At 47.9% G+C, this 20000-nt stretch overlaps 1 protein-coding gene across 1 annotated transcript in view; it reads right to left on the reverse strand.

Moving 5' to 3' along the window:
• bcam (basal cell adhesion molecule (Lutheran blood group)) overlaps positions 1–20000 on the reverse strand; it is a 76450-nt gene that overhangs the window by 47533 nt on the left and 8917 nt on the right. The gene's annotated exons all lie outside the window — the stretch shown is intronic.

The raw sequence follows: 20000 nt of genomic DNA on the forward strand, positions 1-20000 counted from the left end.
CTTCTCTTGTCTTTTTTGCCTATTATGGAGGATTAACTCATAATGCTTGGATGAACTTCAGCAAGGGGGGGGGGGGGGCAAAGAGTCACACACCAGTACACACACAATCACTGGCTGGCAGACACGGATACACACACACACACACACACACTGCCACGCACACACACACACACACAACCCCCAGGCCTCCTGGTGTTCTAGGAGACACAGACAGACACACACACACACACACACACACACACACACACACACACACACACACACACACCTTCACATGCAGACACATGCATCGTCGCCACTGACAGGCAGAAACCTCTTGTGTTTTGTTTTGCAAATAGCATTGGTTCGAGGGTTCGTTGGTCCGACCAGGTTAACAGTCACTAGGTTAACATTCACCAGGTTAGCATTCACCAGCGTCGGCAGGTTAGCGTTCACCAGCGTTAAAAGTAACAGGGTTTGGACGAATAACATTTCTGCCCGGCAACAACGATAACCCTAACCCAAACGATTTGTGACTCAATAGAGTGTACAAATGCAACCAAATGCACCCTTATACATTCATACCCTCTCAGCGGTCAATGAACACTAAGCATTATACTGTACACACACACATGGTTTACATAAAGTCTCCAGACTCTCATGTTGAAACTGAAAGTCAGGTATTTCCCACCAAAGCCGGCCACTAATCCCCCTGATCCCTGAGAGATGGAATAATTCACTGTTAATTATTCTCCTACATTCCTGTCCTTCTCTCTCTCTCTCTCTGTAAATCCATGTCTGCTCCCTCGCTCCCCTCTACTGATCCACCCCGCACCCAATTCCAGCCCGCCGTCTAGCAGTCCTCCGTCGCCCGCCCCTCCCCTGAATAGTTTAGAGTTTTTGCCGCCTTGTCAAAGTCACTGCATTATGCCGTATGTGTGTGGTGAATAAAAATAAGTGGGAAACATTTGTGTATTATCTGTCTCTCTATTACACACACACACACACACACACACACACACACACACACACACACACACACACACACACACACACACACACACACACACACACACACACACACACACACACACACACACGTCTCACTTCACCTTGAGTTTTTCAGTGTACCAGCACAGTGCTTAAATATGGCACATGCTGACTTGCGCATGCGTGCACAGTTGAGTTAGAGATTTTCCACATGTCAGTACTATAATTAAAATGTCACACACACACACACACACACACACACACACACACACACACACACACACACACACACACACACACAACTCAGTTGAGTTTGAGATTTTCCGCGTGTCAGTACTGTACTTAAAATGGCACCAACACACACAGGCGCACGTGCACACACACGCAAGGAGTTGACACAGCTTTGAGGCTGTGACTATCTGCTTGGAGTTTGGAGCCACAGCGAGTTAATTAGAGCACAGAGAAATCTCATGACTGACTATCTATCTGACTCACTGACCGGCCGACCGATTGACTAGCTAGCTGACGGTGCGTTTTAACAGCGGGCCACAGCGGGCGACCGTCGGCCGTATTTTCCGGAAGTGCGTCATGTGTCAATGGGAGCGGGCAACAGCTGGCAATGGCAGGCGATGAGGCCATGGTGGAAAAGTGGGCGGAGGAACGTCGCCCAAAAAGATGAAAATAGTTCATCTTTTGGGCAACATCGTCGGTGAATGATAGCCAATCAAATTCATGTGTTGCTTTGTTTACCCAATGGAGGACATAAGGTAATTACGCCAGGAACGTTCACTAAGAGATTTTTATCTCCCAGAGTTGCCGGCTGTTGCCGGCTGTTAAAACGTAGGGTTACTGACTTGGGGGATTGGATATCATATTTTCACTAACAACCACATACTATACCACTAGCATATGTGAGAAATGCCACCTGCTCATTGATATTTAGACCAGTGTTTCTCAAACCTTCAAATTTCAACGTCTCCCCTTAACTCTGACAGTGTACAAATGGAACCAAATGAACCCGTTAGGGTTCATTTGGAACCAAATGAACCAAATGAACCCGTTAAGGTTCATTTGGTTCCATTTGTACACTGTCAGAGTTACAGACTTGTGTGGGTCAATTTAGGCACCCACAGAGTCCCTGGGATCCACTTTGAGAACCACTAATTTAGACAGTAACCTTCGTCTTTCAGACTTTCTTTATCTGTTTGTCCCTTTCTGTCTGTCTGTCTGTCTGTCTCAAACAAACTGACACCCATGCTCACACATACGCACACACACACACACCAAAACACGATGACAAACCCATACACTTACTAGAAAGACAAAATACCCTCATCTTACTGAGCAAAAACAGACAACAATCTCTCTAGGTAATAACTGTCGTCATCTGGTATTATCGTGCTAGTCACATGTGTCTAGTATCTCAGGTATGTTTTCTACATATGCACACAAAAGACAGAGAATGTGTTCCGTCACGCTGCTTTCTTTTCTTTACACTGACACTTCAAGACAGGCTGCTGCACGATAAGGCTAGGAGACGAGGAGATAAAGCAAGGAGACAAGGCGATAGTGAAGGGGCTACCCATACATGGGTTGGGCGAGGAGTTGTGGTATGCGCTCACATGCGGTCATTCACACCCCATACACGCACGCACGCACACACACACATACGGTAAGCATAGTTCACATGTTGGCATATGGACTCCAAAAAATAAAAACAGCACGGATGATGTACAATGTTGGCTACATGCCTGTTAACGTACACTCATGTGAATGCGATCGTAAAAATGCGCGCGCACATGTCCCACACGCACACATTCTATGAGCATGTTTCACGTATCAGTTGCATGTGGAAATGGCACGCATATAGAAAACCTCTGGCTGGCATGCAGATAACAGCGATACCGATACGTCGTGGACATGCATTATCCGATGTGAATGCATGCAGAGACAGACACACACATAAACATTCACACACACACGCACACACATCAGTCTGCCTACTCCCTCCTGTGTTAAGCCTGATTGATACTTAGTTGCACGCTGGTATTGCCTGCCGTGAATAGCAGATATACAAGCTCATAACGCGTCACATTCGTGATGCGTTGTGAGCTTGTAGATCTTACCGAGCACGACACCAGTTAAGCATTTAAAACCTCCCAGCATTCCTTGCTAATCGGCTTCATAATGGCACACCTGTCCTCTCTCATTCTGTGAGACGGCCAGCGCAGGGTGGGCGTTGGGGCTGGGGGGACCCCAATGTGTGTGTGAGTGTGTAATGGGGGCGGGGCCGTCCAGGCAACAGGGGTCCACTCAACACTTTCGTTAATGTCCAGATGGGGGAACGCTACAGGGAATGGTGGTCATGGTGGAGTGGTGTGTGTCTTTCTCTCCGCTGTGTGTATATGTACTATGTAGGCTATACGTGAGGAGGGGCTGTGTGTGTGTGTGTGTGCGTGTGTGTGTGTGTGTGTGTGTAGTGTTGCCACAGAGCCAGTCACAGAGGTTAATGGCCGTAGCTGGAGAGAAATATTATTGGTCAAAGCAGGATAAAGAAGGAGGGCTGGGCTCCCAGTCGGGGGCTACAGTTACGGGTCACAGTTTGGGTTATAGCATGAATACAGGAGAGCAGAGGGGGGGACATAATGGAAATAGCAGGGGGCCTATATACGTTAGGGGAGGGGTATGAGGTAGGTCACAGTATTGATTGGTTGGTTAATACGACGCCGTGGCGAGGGGAGAGTCCGCAGAGACCACAGGAATAAATTGCGTCGGGGACATCAAAGTCTGACTGCTGACACTGAGCCTGCAGGAGATACAGGCAGCCCAGGGCCGGATTAGATTGGCTAGACTTACACGTATGCTCGCTGTGCGCACATAGACATGTGTATGTCGTCGTTGTCAGGTGGAGACCTTGTATATGTCCGGAACCTTCCTTTTTTTGTTATTATTTTAAAAATAGCCGATACAAGCACACAACGAGGCGCTGTGTGCTTGTAGATCGCCTGACAGTGACATGCACACATGATATGCACATATGAACTAGTTATGTACGCATACAGCCATAAACACACACACACACACACACACACACACACACACACACACACACACACACACACACACACACACACACACACACACACACACAGTCACACACACACACACACACACACACACACACACACACACACACACACACACACACGCATGCACACACAACTATGTGTGCACAGTCAGAGAGACTGACTCATTATATAGTACCTATAGACACACAAAGGCATTCTTCGCAAAGGCATTCTTCGCCACATACAGGGATCACCCTTACTAGCTACGAGAGCAGTAATATCCGTGACCTGGGAACATAATAGACGAAATAAAGAAAATAATAATAATAAATAAAAGCCTTGCCTGCTCTAAATAATTTCTGTTCCAATAATGACAGGTCAGGTCATATCTCATATGCACCATATTCCACAAAAGCAACCCCACATAACACATAATAAGCCCGATTATATTATCTTCAGTTTCATATAAGGCCCCGGTTTCAATGCATTTACTGCATGATTAGTAATTATTCAAAAACTGAGGCATTCTTTTTTTTTTTTTACCCTCCACCATCATTAAGGGCTTCATTCAATTATTATTCATAGCTATGCTGATGATGTGATTAGGGAACCAATGGGATATAATAGACTTGAGTAACAGGGCAAATGGCAGCGATTAAACGTTTATCTGCACATTTTCTTTTTGACTTGTTCCACCAGGCCGCCTCATTGGCTGAGGGTCTTTTGCATTTCAACAGGCAACGAGGTGAATCTATAAGGAGGAACAAAGGCGATTTCTGAGATAGGCATCGGGCTGTCCCGACAAGAATGTTGGTTTTGTTTTGATCCGGGCTGTGTGTGTGTGCGCGGGCTGTCTTTTTGTTTTCTTTGGTTTAATTATTCAGGTATGGGTGAATGGCTGTCACTATACACACTCAGGCGGGGGTCAGGCCCTTCGCCTCATGGGCATCAGGCCCGGCGGAGGAGGCAGGGAGGGGGGGCGTCGTCACCATCCGTCACTGTCTGCCGGGTGTCACCGGCTGCCGAGATGGCTATCGGTTGACTTGAAGCTAAGCTAATTCAGGAACCCGGTCCAGCAGATAACCATCTGGAATGTGTGGAAACCTGAGCAAGACAAAACAACGCACGTCCCAACCTGCACGGAGCCCTCCAGGACGGGAGATAGAGCTGGACAGGGCGGGGAGGGGGGAGGGTTTGAGTGATGGAAGGCACTGTTTCTCAACGTCGGGTCCGTGGACCACTATAGGGCAGTGGTTCTCAACCTTTTCAGGCTGCGACCCCCAAAATAATCATATTTTAACACCCTGACGAGCACTGAGAGTTGAGGCATTAGATTTTGTATTCTATTGTGAAAATAGCCGATCTACATGCTCACAACGCCTCATGTAGATCGGCTATTTTCACAATTTCTGATTCTAATATTTGACAATTTGGCCAATGGCAATGTTTAATTTGTCATTTTAGAGGTATTCCTAAGTCCTTAAAGTGTCACTTTAGAAATGTACAGATACCCTCTATACACTTAAACTTTATGTTGGTTTATTTACTGTTGAGTGAGAAAACAATGTTGCACATTAAGTTAATCATCTGGGGACGGCGGGACGCCCCCAAAATAATTTGGTGACCCCCCTGGGGGTCCCGACCACTGCTATAGGGGTCCAAATGGATGCTTACGGATCTGTAAGGCTTGAGAGTGTACACATGGAACCAAAATGGTCCATTTGTACACACCCAGAGTTTAATGACACTGAGCAGGGGTTGACACTAAGGTACTGAGTGCTACACTAAGGTACTCAGAGCTGTTTGCCCGCCCGTCAGGGCAAGTACAGGTCATGTCCTACGCTCCCAAAGGGGCAAGTGGGCATGACCCACTTGCCCAAACCTTTTATTTGCCTACCAAGAAAGGGCAGTCGGGCAACCCCTCTAGCGTCAACACCAGTAGTAAGGATTTTACAGTGTTTATACAAAATGACACTAAGGTACTGAGAGCTACACCAGGGTTCCCCAATAGGCGGCCCACGGGCCATTTGCGGCCCGCGGGGGGCTACTGTCTGGCCCACACCAACCCCAGTAATAATGGTGGTATAAGAGCAGCAACAACATTAGTATATCGTCGTTGTCGGGTGGAAATCTCGTATCTCCAAATTTGTACGCTCTTTCCCAAATCATACAAGGCCGTCGCACAAAAGTAGTGAAAACAGCAGATCTACAAGCACACAACGCCTCGCACCGCGAGGCGTTGCGTGCTTGTAGATCGGCTGTTTTCACTAGTTTAAATAATTTTTAAAATGATAAATGCAAAACGAACGGTTTTGGACATACAATAATTTCACCCGACAACGACGATATCTGAACTGTCGCTGCAGTAGCGGGAACGCCACCGTCGCCCCCTGCAATGTTGTGGCCCTCAGCTTGGTACCCTAGACATAATTCGGCCCGTGGGGAAAACTAATTGGGGAACCCTGAGCTACACTAAAGCCCTTTTTCCAATGACATGGCCCAACACCACACCACTCCACACCGCCCACTTTTTTGCGCCAGGTGTTGTGTAGTGTGGTGCTAAGCTGCAGTCGAAAACGGGCTTTAAGATACTATGCTCCCAAAGGTCATGCCCACTTGCCCAAACATTTTATTTACCTGCCAAGGGCAGGCGGGCAACCCCTCTAGTCTAGTGTCAACACCTGTAGTTGGGATTTTACAGCGTTGTAGATTTGGGACTTTTGAATCGTATCAAACCGAGGGCCTTGAAATGAAAAGGGTTGAGAATCACTGGTGTGAGGGAGAGGAGGGGGAGAGCGGAGGAAGGGAGGAGGAAGGGAGAGAGAGAGAGAGAGCAGGTGAGCGCACGGTAGCCGAGGAGAGATGCGGGGGTTCCGCAGAGCAGACAAAAGAGGAAGCAGCGTGACGCTGTCAGAGAGAGAAAAGGAGAGAAAGAGGGATGGAGGAAGAGATGGGTGGGGGGGGGGGGGGGGGGGTACGGAGGAAGGGGAGGTGCAGAGGAAGAGGGGGAGGGGAGGGGAAAAGGTCACTCGTACAAACTATGAATGAAAAAAAAGTGTTTCGCGCTAAACGACCGCGCCCACTTTCTGGCTGCTCACAAAGCCATTCTGTGGAATAACTGAATTCTGTGGAACAATCTATTTCTCTCTCTCTCTCTCTCTCTCTCTCTCTCTCTCTCTCTCTCTCTCTCTCTCTCTGTGTCTGTCTGTCTGGTGGGCACGGAGCCTGATTAACCCCTTGGGCACCAAAAAACATGGGGCCCACTTCCTGCTTTTCGGAAAACACACAGAAGGCAAAAATACTCCTAAGCTATTTCCTCCTTCAGGCACACACACACACACACACACACACGGCCCGACATTCTTTCCTGCTATCCCCTGCGATTTCACACCAGATATGAGCGTGACCCGGTGGTCTGTGCTTCCTCTGTCTCTCTCACACACATACACACACACACACACACACACACAGTCACACACACACACACAGACACAATTTTAATATCACACTGTGGCAGCTCTATATGTGTGTGCCTTGCTGGTATTTTAATTTCAACAGGGTCACCTCTCCATTCTGCGTGGCTAACCCTGGTCACCCCCACTCCGCTTCCAGTCACATTCAAGGGCAGCCTGGTTAACAGGGCCGTGCCGAGGCTTAACCAGGACACTTGTCCTTCCTTGAAGGACAAGTGTCCCCCCCCGGGCTAGAGGTGGACCATTTGGGTTGGGAAACCTGCTGACTCTTTATATACACGGTACACACACACAAATTCAACTGACGCTCTCTCTCACACACAAATGGCACAGAAGAAAGTCATGCACACAAGTATACCCGGCCCTCCCCCACCGCTCTAAAATACATATCCACACGAACTGTACACAAAGTGGGAAAAAACTTGCGCCCTGTGGGTTTCAAGCGTGACAGCGCAACCGATTTCTCGTAAATGGAACCAGTTTTACACTCAAGAGTGGAAATGAACAATCTGTACTCTGCAGTGTAAGACAGACCCGTTGATAAAAAGCTGCGCTGGTGGTGGTGGTGGGCGCCCCCCATTCTTATGCAAACACACTAAAACACACACTTCTGTCAGCTCAAGATATCGTCGATGTCGGGCGGAAACCTCGTATCTCAATCTCCAAGTTTCAAATTTGTACGTTCTTTCGCAAAGTAAAGCCCTGCTTCATCGTACAAGGCTGTCGCACAAAAGTAGTGAAAACAGCAGATCTACAAGCACCGCGAGGCGTTGTGTGCTTGTAGATCGTCTGTTTTCACTAGTTTGAATCATTTTAAAAATGATAAATGCAAAACGAACGGTCTTGGACATACAAGGTTTCCACCCGACAACTAAGAGGAAAACAATAACTCTGAATGAGAGAGAGACAGAGAGAGAGAGAGAGAGAGAGAGAGAGAGAGAGAGAGAGAGAGAGAGAGAGAGAGAGAGAGACAGCGAGAGGTAAAGGTGAATTTAGAGAGAGAGACAGGGGTCAGGGAGGCCAGACAGAGATTGACAGGTCAAGATTATATGGGCTGCAGTGACGGGCACTGATAAAATGAAAAAAAAGGGAAAGAAAGGGAAAAAAAGGGAGCGTACGGGCAAAGGCTGGCACGAGGACACAATGCTGATCGCCAGCACAGCCAGCATCAAAGCAGAGCGGGAACATGAAAGGAAGAAAGAATGAGAGGAGAGAGAGAGAGAGAGAGAGAGAGAGAGAGAGAGAGAGAGAGAGAGAGAGAGAGAGAGATGTCAGAGTGCCCTGGTATCACTTGAATCACGGCTACTGCATACCATAAAGCCAGAGAGAGAGAGAGACGGAGGGAGGCGGGGGAGAGGGATTGCATATAGTTTAACGTTTAATGCGGCCGTTTTTTAATTAATAGGGAGTTAAAACTACGGCAAGTTATCAACGGCTGCTTATTACTTGGCTCTGCATGGAGAGATAGAAGGTGTGTGCATGCATTTATGTGTGATTCAGGGGCAAGGTGGTCAGCCAGCAGGGCAACGCTGTGTGTGTGAGTGTGTGTGAGGGGGGGTTGCAAGATGTGTTCATGCTAGCACAAATCTGCGAGCATCTGTGCGTGAAATATGGACCAATATGGCGCGCGCGTGTGTGTGTGTGTGTGTGTGTGTGTGTGTGTGTGTGTGTGTGTGTGTGTATGAGGGGGTGTTCCTGGAACCGGCAGAGTGTTGAAGCTTAACTATCAGCGGCACTACTATCCTGGCACCGTCTTCTGCTCCTTACACTCCTCCAACCGTTGGGAGAAGCTGAGAGAAGGTTGAGCATTACGGAGAGATGGAGGGAGGGATGGAGGGAGGGATGAGGGAAGGAGGGAGGGAGGGAGGGAGGGATGGATGGATGGAGGGATGACTGAAGGAGGGAGGGAGGGAGGAATATAGAGGGAGTCTGGGTACAGCTTATAGAAAAGCAGAGGTATTGTAGATCTGCTGTGTTCGTATAAGTATAAACCTCCCTTGTTTAGGGCAGTGGTTCTCAAGCTTTTCAGGCCGCGACCCCCAAAATAATCATATTTTAACTGGGGACCCCCACACCACCCTGATGATGCACTAAGAGTTGAGGCATTACATTCTGTATAACACAGTTCTATTCTATGAAAATAGCAGATCTACATGCTCACAACGCCTCGCAACGCAAGGCGTTGCGAGCATGTAGATCGTCTATTTTCACAATTTCTGCCTCTAATATTTGACAATTTGGCCAGTGTTTAATTTGTCATTTTAGAGGTATTAAAAAGTCCTTAAATTGTCACTGTAGAAATGTGCAGATACCCCAATGTTGCACATTAAGTTAATCATCATGGGGACCCCCCAAAATAATTTGGGGACCCCCCTGGGGGTCCTGACCCACAGGTTGAGAAGCATTGGTTTAAGGAAGTGAGGAACAGATGGAAGGTGGCGGTGCATGTGCTACATCTCCAGGTGGAGGTGTGTTACAGATAGCCTTCCTTTCATCTCTCTCTCTCGGCGTAGAGATCGTTTAAAAAGGGACGCGATAAGGTGAAAGACGTGTCGAGCAAATTCACAACGAAAGGCCCCTGAGTGGCGGACATGAAACAGAAACCCTCCCCGGGCAAGAGACGAAATGAAAAATGAAAGGGGTAAGATGTGAAACATAATAGCATACAGTACATCATCAGATGGATGTCTGCCATCCCGTGACCTATTCTGTTACACTTTGTCAGTTTGTCATGTGATTTCCATATCAGCGACGGCGTGTGTGTGTGTGTGTGTGTGTGTGTGTGTGTGTGTGTGTGCATTAGGGATGGGACGATATGAACATTTCATATCACGATTATTGTGACAAAAGAAATCGCGATTTACGATATTATCGCGATAATCAAAATCCATTATCCTAAAAAAAAAAAAAAAATTGCAGATCTACAAGCTCACAACGCGTCGCAAGGCGACGCGTTGTGAGCTTGTAGATCGGCTATTTTTTGGCAAAGACATTTGATAGAGAGTGAAAAAAAGACTGTATCAAGTACGTATATTATAACTAAGTACCTTTTACCAAAGGGTTTAAGAAGTGGTACCGCAGATGCAGCTTGGGCAAATAAAAGGTGAATTGATCCCAGTGCATGACGGAGGACGATATCACGAATGAATTAAATCTCCACGATACGATTATCGTGAGTGTTTTCTATCACGATAAACGATAATATCGCGTCCCATCCCTAGTGTGCATGTGCATGTGTAACGAGGACACAGATAAAAGTGGACACGACACGGTCGCACTCGTTTCAATTAGTCCTATTCAAAGGCACAGAGAGGAGAGGTGTGGTTAGACCTCCCCGTGGCATCAACCATTCATTATTCATTATTCATTTATGCATCCATCAGCTGAACACATTCACAGTGTCAAATATAAAAGAGCACGTTGTTCCGTCCGATAGAAGCCACCTCTTATTTAGGGATTCAGAGAGCCGCGTCTCTGTCTGGCGGCGGTGCTCATTGTTTAGGTGAGAGTCACCGGTGCGAGGAGCGACAGGAAGCACGTCCCCCCCCCCCCCGTCCCCCCCCCTACCCCCTCCCCCCCAGTGTCAGTAAATGTCATCGGAGCAACACCGTGCTTTTCATAATGGGAGGCTTCGCAGAGTTTACGGCGCACACACATTCTGCACCGGGGCGGGGGGCCCTCGAGGCACTTTTTGACATTTATGGCGGGGCAGAGTGTGTGTGCGTGTTTGTGTGTGTGTGTGTGTGTGTGTGTGTGTGTGTGTGTGTGTGTGTGTGTGTGTGTGTGTGTGTGTGTGTGTGTGTGTGAGAGAGAGAGAGAGAGAGAGAGAGAGAGAGAGAGAGAGAGAGAGAGAGAGAGGGGGGGGGGGGGGGGTGGTCCTGACTCCTGTTTGAGTAATGGCTGATCAGTGTGGAAGTTTTGTTCGTACAGGTACAAGAGTCAAGACAGGACAGAGCAAGCGAGAAGGAGAGCGGGGGGGGGTTGGGTGAGGTTGGGTGGGTGGGCGGGGGTCGAGGGAGGAGAGACCAAGGAGGGTAAAAGCAGAGATGGTGGGTGAGGGGGGAGGTGGGAGAGTTACTATCTGTCAGATTCACGAGGAGACGTGAGAACCAGCAAGAGTGGAGCACTGGGGAACGGAATGGAGGCGGGGAGGGAGGGGAGGGGAGGAGAGGAGGGAGGGCCTGAGCTCGATGATGGACAGGAGAAGTGGGAGCTGTCAGTCAGCGGATGTCTCTCTGCAAAATTTTCCATGACTTGCAGGCACAGGAGGCCGCAGGGGTGTCACACCAAATTCTGGGCCCTGGGTGCAAGGATTCTACTGCGGGCCCCCCCTTGGTTGTTCTTCATAGGAGGAACTGGGAACGTGTTTTGTGTTTTAACTATTGAAAAATAGCAGATATACGCCGCGCTGTGAGCTTGTATATCTGCTATTTTTCAATAGCTAAAGTATAAAATAATTAAGGCCCCTCCACCTTGGGTCCTAGTAACTCAGTCCCACCTTTCCCCCCCTTGTGACGCCCCTGGGAGGCCGAGAGAGAGAGAAGCCAGCCTTGTGTGAACAGTTTTTTCCGTAATGAGCTGTGAACTGCAGTGCAACCTAGCTGGGGTGGCTTGTCTTCTTAGCTTTTGTACAGCGATACTGTCCAGGCACCGAGCCTCTGACCCTTTGCGCTTAATACTAACCAAATGGTTCCGTTTGCAGTCTCTCACAGTTACAAATGGATAAATTAACGCTGAGGTGTTTCTTGTACTACTTGGTGAACTGAACATTTCTCTAAATAACAAGCGAACATCACCTCTACCCTTTCAGCTACACATAAAGAATGACTCGACTCGATTACTCCCAATGCCCAAGAGCGAACAAACAAATAAAGTATACAAACTAAGTGGGCAAACAAACACACACAAAATAGCTTGCACTTGTTGTGTGGTACTTCCCGCCCTGGCAAGTGTTTTATATGTTCGGAAGCATGGGTTGTTTTGGTAGCAGCAGGGAGGGACAGGCTGCCATGGGCCTCGCTACGAATGATGAGGTAACATTCTGGCTTAGTTTACAGCCACGCACAAGCCATGGCAGATGGACTCAAACAAAACAACAACAAACATATTAACTTGTCAACAATGTGTTCTGCATTAAAGCAACATTATGTCATTGAACATACCGACACCCAGGGACACATGTTATACCTACAGCGATGCACAACAACTGGTTGCTCTGCATTCATGGCATGGTGTATCATCCATGTTGTAATCGAAACCAAACGCTTGCCAGGAAAGAATCCAAAAACTGCCGGAAACAAAAAGAAATGACCGCAGCAGATGACGAGAGCTGTGCCACTGAATGATGGCAAACGATCGCAGGCAGCTCAGGCATCTATCTGATAACTTTTTTTTTTCCCCTTTTTGTTGGATGCGACTGTGCCGTACGGAAAAGCCAGCTGCTGCTAACAAAACAAAAGTACTGTGTTGAATCAACATTGGAGGCTGCCCCGAATTGCTTGGCGAACCCCCGTTTTAATGCGCGGGCTGAGCCTGGCTCGGGCTGATAGGGGAGGCTTGTTTCCACGGTCCAGAGAGCCAGCCCCGGCCAGGCCAATCATTTGGATACCGTTTGCTGTTTGTTCTGGCGGCCTTGGCTGCCCTCTCCAAGTCAACTGACTGATAATCCACTGGCGGGGGCCGGACCACGGTAGGAGCGCGGGAAAAGGAACAGAGAGAGAGAGAGGGAAAGACACGAGGGAGGAAAACTGGGAGGCACAGGGCGAGAGAAAAAAGGGTTAAATAGAGTAAAGGGAGAGACAGCAAATGAATTGAACGATAGTGAAAGTGCCATAACACAGGTGGAGGAGGCCCGAGAACAGGAGAAGGCAAAAAGCAAGAAAAAGGGGAGCGTGACAGGCGAGATGGAAACAAATCAGTGAGAGTTATGTTGTGAGTTTGGGAAAAAGGGTCTCTACTGACGATTGAAAGAAGAGATATGGGGGGAAAAGAGGTGCAGACGGGGTTGTCAGTGAACGGTGTGCAACCCGATACGGAGGCAGTGTCCGTCCAGCTGTCTCTCTCCATCTCTGCCACCCTGCGCTCCCTCCACTGTTTATACAATCACTCCCCATGGGAGAGAGATGGAACGAGAAGAGAAGAGAGGAGAGGAAACGAGAAGAGAAGAGAAGAGAAGAGAAGAGAAGAGAAGAGAAGAGAAGAGAAGAGAAGAGAAGAGAAGAGAAGAGATTCTGAAAAAAAATCTATATTGTTGTTGATGAAAACCTTGTATGTCCAAAACCGTTCCTTTCGCATTTATCATTTTAAAAATGATTTAAACCAGTGAAAACAGCCGATCTACAAGCACACCCTTGTAGATCTGCTGTTTTCACAACTTTTGTGCGACGGCCTTGTATGATGAAGCGGGGCTTTACTTGGCGAAAGAACATACAAATTTGAAACTTGGAGATACGAGGTTTCCACCCGACAACGACGATATGTACATGTGAAAAGACAGGAGGTCTTATTGACAGAAATCCAGCGATGAGTGAACGGATGGGGAGCCCCATCAGGTAGTGAGGTATGGAGTTTGGCGAGTTACCATGCATAGCCATAAGGCCCCCGGAAACACCCTTCACACAATGCAGCATGTAGCATTTGTCATTGACGTTCTACTGTGGTAGGTTAGCCACATGGCTACCGTGGCGAACAGGATTTTGGACCCTGGAAGAGGCTTGGTTCGTCCTGTCATGCCGACAGTGGGTCTGGCGTTAATACTGTCCTGGACCGTTACACCAACTGCTCCCACACTCAACAAGCGGCAGTGGACACGGACACACTCACGCACACACACACACAGCAGATGGGGTGATCATGGGGAGGTGCGAGTCAGGGTCTGTGCGTGGGTGAGGGGCTACAGAGAAAGTGGGGGCGGACGGTTGGTAGATGATGGTAGATTTCTTTCTTGGCCCTGCTCGCTCAGTCAGTGCTGTGCTTGCCAGCGAGAGCAGGCTCTCCCTCTCTCTCTGACAGACTGGATCATATACCACCAACTGGGCCGGGCCTGCAGGCAGCCAGGAGACTGAAACCATGGCAGCGCAGCACCACTCTCTGCCCTCTACTACAGCCAGGGGTGTCGCACCAAATTCTGGGCCCTAGCTTGGTACTTTAACTATTGAGAAATACAAGCTCACAGCGCGGCACTGAGTGCCGCGCTGCGATATTGTAGATCTGCTATTTTTGAAAAATCTTTGAATATTTCAAATCCTTTTAAGGTTTTTTTTTAAAACCTATGTTATGTCATCGGTGCTCAAACCTTTTTATGTGAAGGACCCCCAAAATGATATGTATTTGGCCACGGACCCCCATCTCAAAATATTTCGTACCAGGGAACCCCCCAGAAGCAAAATTTGAGTTACAAATGTTCGCTTAAAAAATACATATATTCAAAGATTTGCACACATTTTCACTGCTAAAGTATAAAATAATTAAGGCCCCTCCACCTTGGGCCCTAGTAACTCAGTCCCACTTTCCCCCCCTTGTGACGCCCCTGACTACAGCACTGCAGAGGGGAGGGTGCAGAGTACACCCCAACTGCAAAACGTCTGGGCGAGGGAGAATGAAAACTCACAGACAGACGAATCGTAAATTGGAAAGAAACACAGAGGCAATGTTGAAATAAGATAAACTGTGTTAAATGAGTAATAGAGCTAGATTCTTTTCCTCTCTAATATCGCAAATACTGACAGAGCTATGCAATGCAAGGGCAAAAGAAGAGGGGGAGAAAGGGAAGTTGTAGGGGAAAAAGTGAGCAAGAGAGGAACAGAGAAGGGAAGAGAGCAGAAAGCGAGAAAACATTAAAATAAAAATAATGAGTCAATGCTGCCTGAAGATGAACACCAGCAGTTTGAAACACAACTGCAGCATGTATTACAACAGCCATCTAGCTTTGTTGGGCTTGTCCTATTTTGTGCACTACTGTATCATTTCAATAAATATGCGCTGTATTTTGCATTCAAGGACTTTCCTCATTCGTTTTTTTTTGCGAGAAAGTGATGAAGAAAGAATAAAGCTAGACAGACGTAAAGAAACAAGGAGAAACAAAACACGCGTTGTTGCGATAGGCGCCATAATTAACCCTGCTCCCTACATCAGAGTTGTGGGTCCTGAGTCATCATCACTACCGTGCTTGTTGTCTAACCTCTGTCCCCAGCAGCCTGGTACTGCCATTGGCACGCACACACGCATGCACGCACGTACACTAACACCCACACCCACACACACACACACACACACACACACACACACACACACAAACCTATTTATAAGCCCTGTTAAATCCGGATTCCAGTTCAGGTTGCGGTTAGTGCCGTAATGTTCACATGCTCCTGAAGTCCCTCAACACTACAAGTGACGAAAGCCCACACACACGGCTGAGCCCTGTCCCACACCGTTCTAACTCTACCTCTCTCTCTCTCACTCTCTCTCTTCTTAGTTCAGTTAATTGGAAATGCATTCCAGTGCTACTATCAACACACACACGCACGCACGCACGCACGCACGCACGCACGCACACACACACACACACACACACACACACACACACACACACACACACACACACACACACACACACACACACACACACACACACACACACACACACACACACACACACACACACACCAAAGCTCTCCCCTCCACACAGAGACACCTGCAGGAACACAGACACATCATGTCAACGCACAGCGCACATTCACATGCATGCCCACATGCTGTACATTTATACACACATGACGTTGAAATGTCAACAAGTCCTCCCGTTTTACGGCTTCTCTCCCTTTCCCTGTGCCCCCCATCTATACCTCCCTGTTCAACTCCCTTCTATCCACACCTCCCCTCCCCTCCCATTCCATTCCTCTCCCTCCCTTCTTCACCTCCCTCTCTCTCTCTCTCTCTCTCTCTCCCTCTTTGCTGTGTGTAATCAGGCCTGCATTAATACCTGCATTCCAACAGCCTACAGGAATGTCTTAACAATGTAGCCCTGTTCAGGTAGAGAGAGAGAGAGAGAGAGAGAGGGAGAGAAAGAGAGAGAGAGAGGGAGAGTGCAGGGTGGGACCGTGCCGTGGGGCCGGGGGCATCGCGGTGGCAAACGAAACGAGAGGGGGCGTGGCGGCGAGGTCCAAGGAGAGAGAGAGAGTGCAACAGCAGACAGCAAGAGAGGCCTTCCTGAAAGATGCATTGTGTTTGTGTTCTACTTTATTGCTTATTGCGGGTTATACTTTTTACAGAAGCATTCATCGTATGTAAACAATCGACGTACAACCATTCAATAGCTGAAAGATGTATTGTAAACGCACTGCAAGACGAGCTGCTGTGTGTTAGCGAGGCACTTTATACAGGAGTGTGTAGCGTCTCTCAATGTCTGTTTTATGCTCAAGGGCTCTCTCAGACACGTTACTTTACTGGTCCACTTTGTGTCCCTTTTTACAGTACGAGAGCTCAATAAAACCCGGAGGAATTGTCTGTGTACACATTCAGCCTCCCTCTTGTTTTATCCTTTTTCACTTTCTCTCTCTGCTCTGCTGCCTCTCTCACACTCACAAACACACATCACCCACACCCACATAGATAGCAACGCCAGACCGAGAGGTCACATGTGACAAATTACCACGCAATTGAGCGATGTGTTGCTTTAATAAGAGCAGGAATGACAGAGATGGAGAACCAGTAGGCTCCCTGGATGGCCTAATCATCCTCGCTTTGTCCGTCCCGCCGTCGGCCCCTCTCTCTGTCCTCCTTTGTCCTGCCTTATTATTGAACATATGTCCTCCCTTCCCCCGTGATTAAGCAGTGCCGTCCTTGTCCACTGCACACGCTTATTGTGCACGTGCACGGTGTACACACACACACACACACACATGCTCTGCGACTGCTAATTGACGTGAAGAGTCTGTGTATCTTTCATCACCTCTCCATGGGAACCCCTCTAACTGTGAGAGAGAAAGGGAGGGGCTAAGATCAAAGGGGGAGTCCCCCCATCTGTTTTAGCCTAACCTTGCCTGTCCTAGACCTCTGTGTCTGTGTCTGTGTCTCGTCACCCCCATACGGTGGCCTAACAGGGCCAAATGTCACCCGTATTCCCCCGCCGTTCACATCTGCCACAGAAAATAGTCACATGACGGTCACAACATGGGACGTGCAGAGAATGTTAGAGAGGCAGGGGCTGACATTTCTAAAAGGGCCTTGTGGTGAAAATATTGAAAATAGCCGACCTTTGGAGGTCGGCTATTTTCGGTACTTCATAACACACTAAACTAAGCATAAAAAAGGCAATACTGGAGATGTGGTGTGGATTTCTGGACAGTGAGGGCAATTCTTTCAACATAAGATGCTGCATTCAAATTCAGGAGAGTTTGAACAAGGCAATTCTCTTGAATGCTGCCTTCGGGTATGGCATGGAAACGGGTCATTTGCATTTCTTTCACCATAGCAAAAACTGCATTCATGGTTTAGAGAGGGCACTTTTTACAGACGGATAAAAGGGCAGGGTCTCAAGCCCCCTTTTATGTCTATGTGTGCACATGCCTGGGTCACAATATTTTAGCTTCACGGCGCTGTCCTTTCGTTACACTCAAAGTTATCTGAAACATGGCCACGGCATGCCCTCGTGTAGTACACCATGGGAGTCACAATTACTTTAGCCCAAAATAACAAGAAGCTAAATAAGTTAGGTAGTCTCTGAGTCAAACATTATGCCCTCCGATCACCTTCCATCACGTTGGATGTACTGTAGATGAAGCAGACGTGTAATCAGGGATCATTTAGCTTCGTGGAAGTCATAATAACCCGGTTTGGATATTGATTTGAGTATTAGAAGTTTGTTTAGACCCGGGACCATGCTTGTACGTCGATCCTGCAAGATTGAATCAAGTCATGCTATGAAACTCGACTCGGCCTCACGTCATTATTGGAATACAGAGAGAGCAAACTCATGGTAACAGAATAGAGCTTAGTGCACTCAAGCCCTTTCAGCTATTTAATAATATGGGGAATCTGGCATGAGAATAGATAAATGGAAAGGGATCAACCTAACAGCGGATCTGCAGCAACACGCTCGCCGCTTCACTTCCGCAGGTAACTTAAGACCACGTCCCAAACGGACGGATTTGTTCGTCAGAGTTTACTGAGACATAACAACGTGAATGGCTTATCATGGGAAAGCAACCATGTGTCACCCCCAGTTGCAGGCTTGATTGCAGTTATTAGTGGAGCTGTCTGTCAAAGAATAAATAAAAGGAGATTAAATCAGTGGTGCCCACTAGGGACGGGAGACCACCCCCGGTAGGCTCCTTCTGTTTGCGTTATTGTGATGATGATGAGACACATGGCAAGGGACACACTTTCTGTGTGTCTGTCTGCAGCTCGATGGACCATGACTGGACGATGGATCTTTGTATTATTTGTCTGTTTTTGTTTTCTCACACCAATTTACCGCCTTGTTGCGCAATGTTTTGTAACCTGCGAAAGAGCAAATTCCGTACATGTACAAACATACTGCCTTGGCCAATTATAAAAGAATTGTTCCAAATCTGAGACAAGTTTATAGAGGAGAAGGGGTGGAGAGCTGGAGACGATCGACCTAGAGGAAGATAATAAAAAAAAGATAAGGAGAAAGAGTTGAACGTGATGATGTCCAGAACGCTGTGGAAGTGATAATTGATAAATGGAGGAATCCAAGGAGAGATAACAGAGGTCCAAGTGTATCATGTGGGCATTTCTGTGTGCGTTTGTGCGTTTCTGTGAGAAAAACAGTGAGAGATTCTAACGCAGACAGACAGCCGAGGCAGACGGAGATGATGAGGCTGAGAGACAAACAGAACAAACAGGACAAGACTTGAAGAGCACATTAAACGGTCTTGGCAGCACGGTAACTTTAACCCAGCACTCTCCTCTTTCAACATCAAGTTCACACAGGTACCGTAGGAGGAGGTATAGGGCAGGTAAGAAAGGGGAACTTTTACTGCCGTGGTCCTCGTTGCAGAGGACTGGGAGGTAAGTGACACCTCAGTAAAACAAAGGCGCGCACTATCCTTGGGCCAGTCACCTGACCAGCTAGTCCTGACACATGACACAGGATCCGTCACCCGATGCTGCGCTAGCATAGCTCTCGGCTAACGCGGGGCGCCCCCTTTTTCGCGCACACATACGCACAGTACACACTCACACACACACACACACACACACACACACACACACACACACACACACACACACACACACACACACACACACACACACACAGAGAGACAGACGTTAAGTCATACCTACTGTACCCACGCAGACACAAACTTACGGTACGTAGACGTAAACCATACCTAGCGCATACTGTATGAGCATTAAACCATTCATATACACACACACACACACAAACAAACAAAACACTAAAATAAAAAGTATCTAAATGCTGAACTGCATTCACACTATTCACCCTGTCTACTGCTCCTCTACA

This window comes from Nannobrachium achirus (genome assembly GCF_963921795.1).
Source record: "Nannobrachium achirus genome assembly, chromosome: 2".
Classification (NCBI taxonomy): Eukaryota; Metazoa; Chordata; class Actinopteri; order Myctophiformes; family Myctophidae; genus Nannobrachium; species Nannobrachium achirus.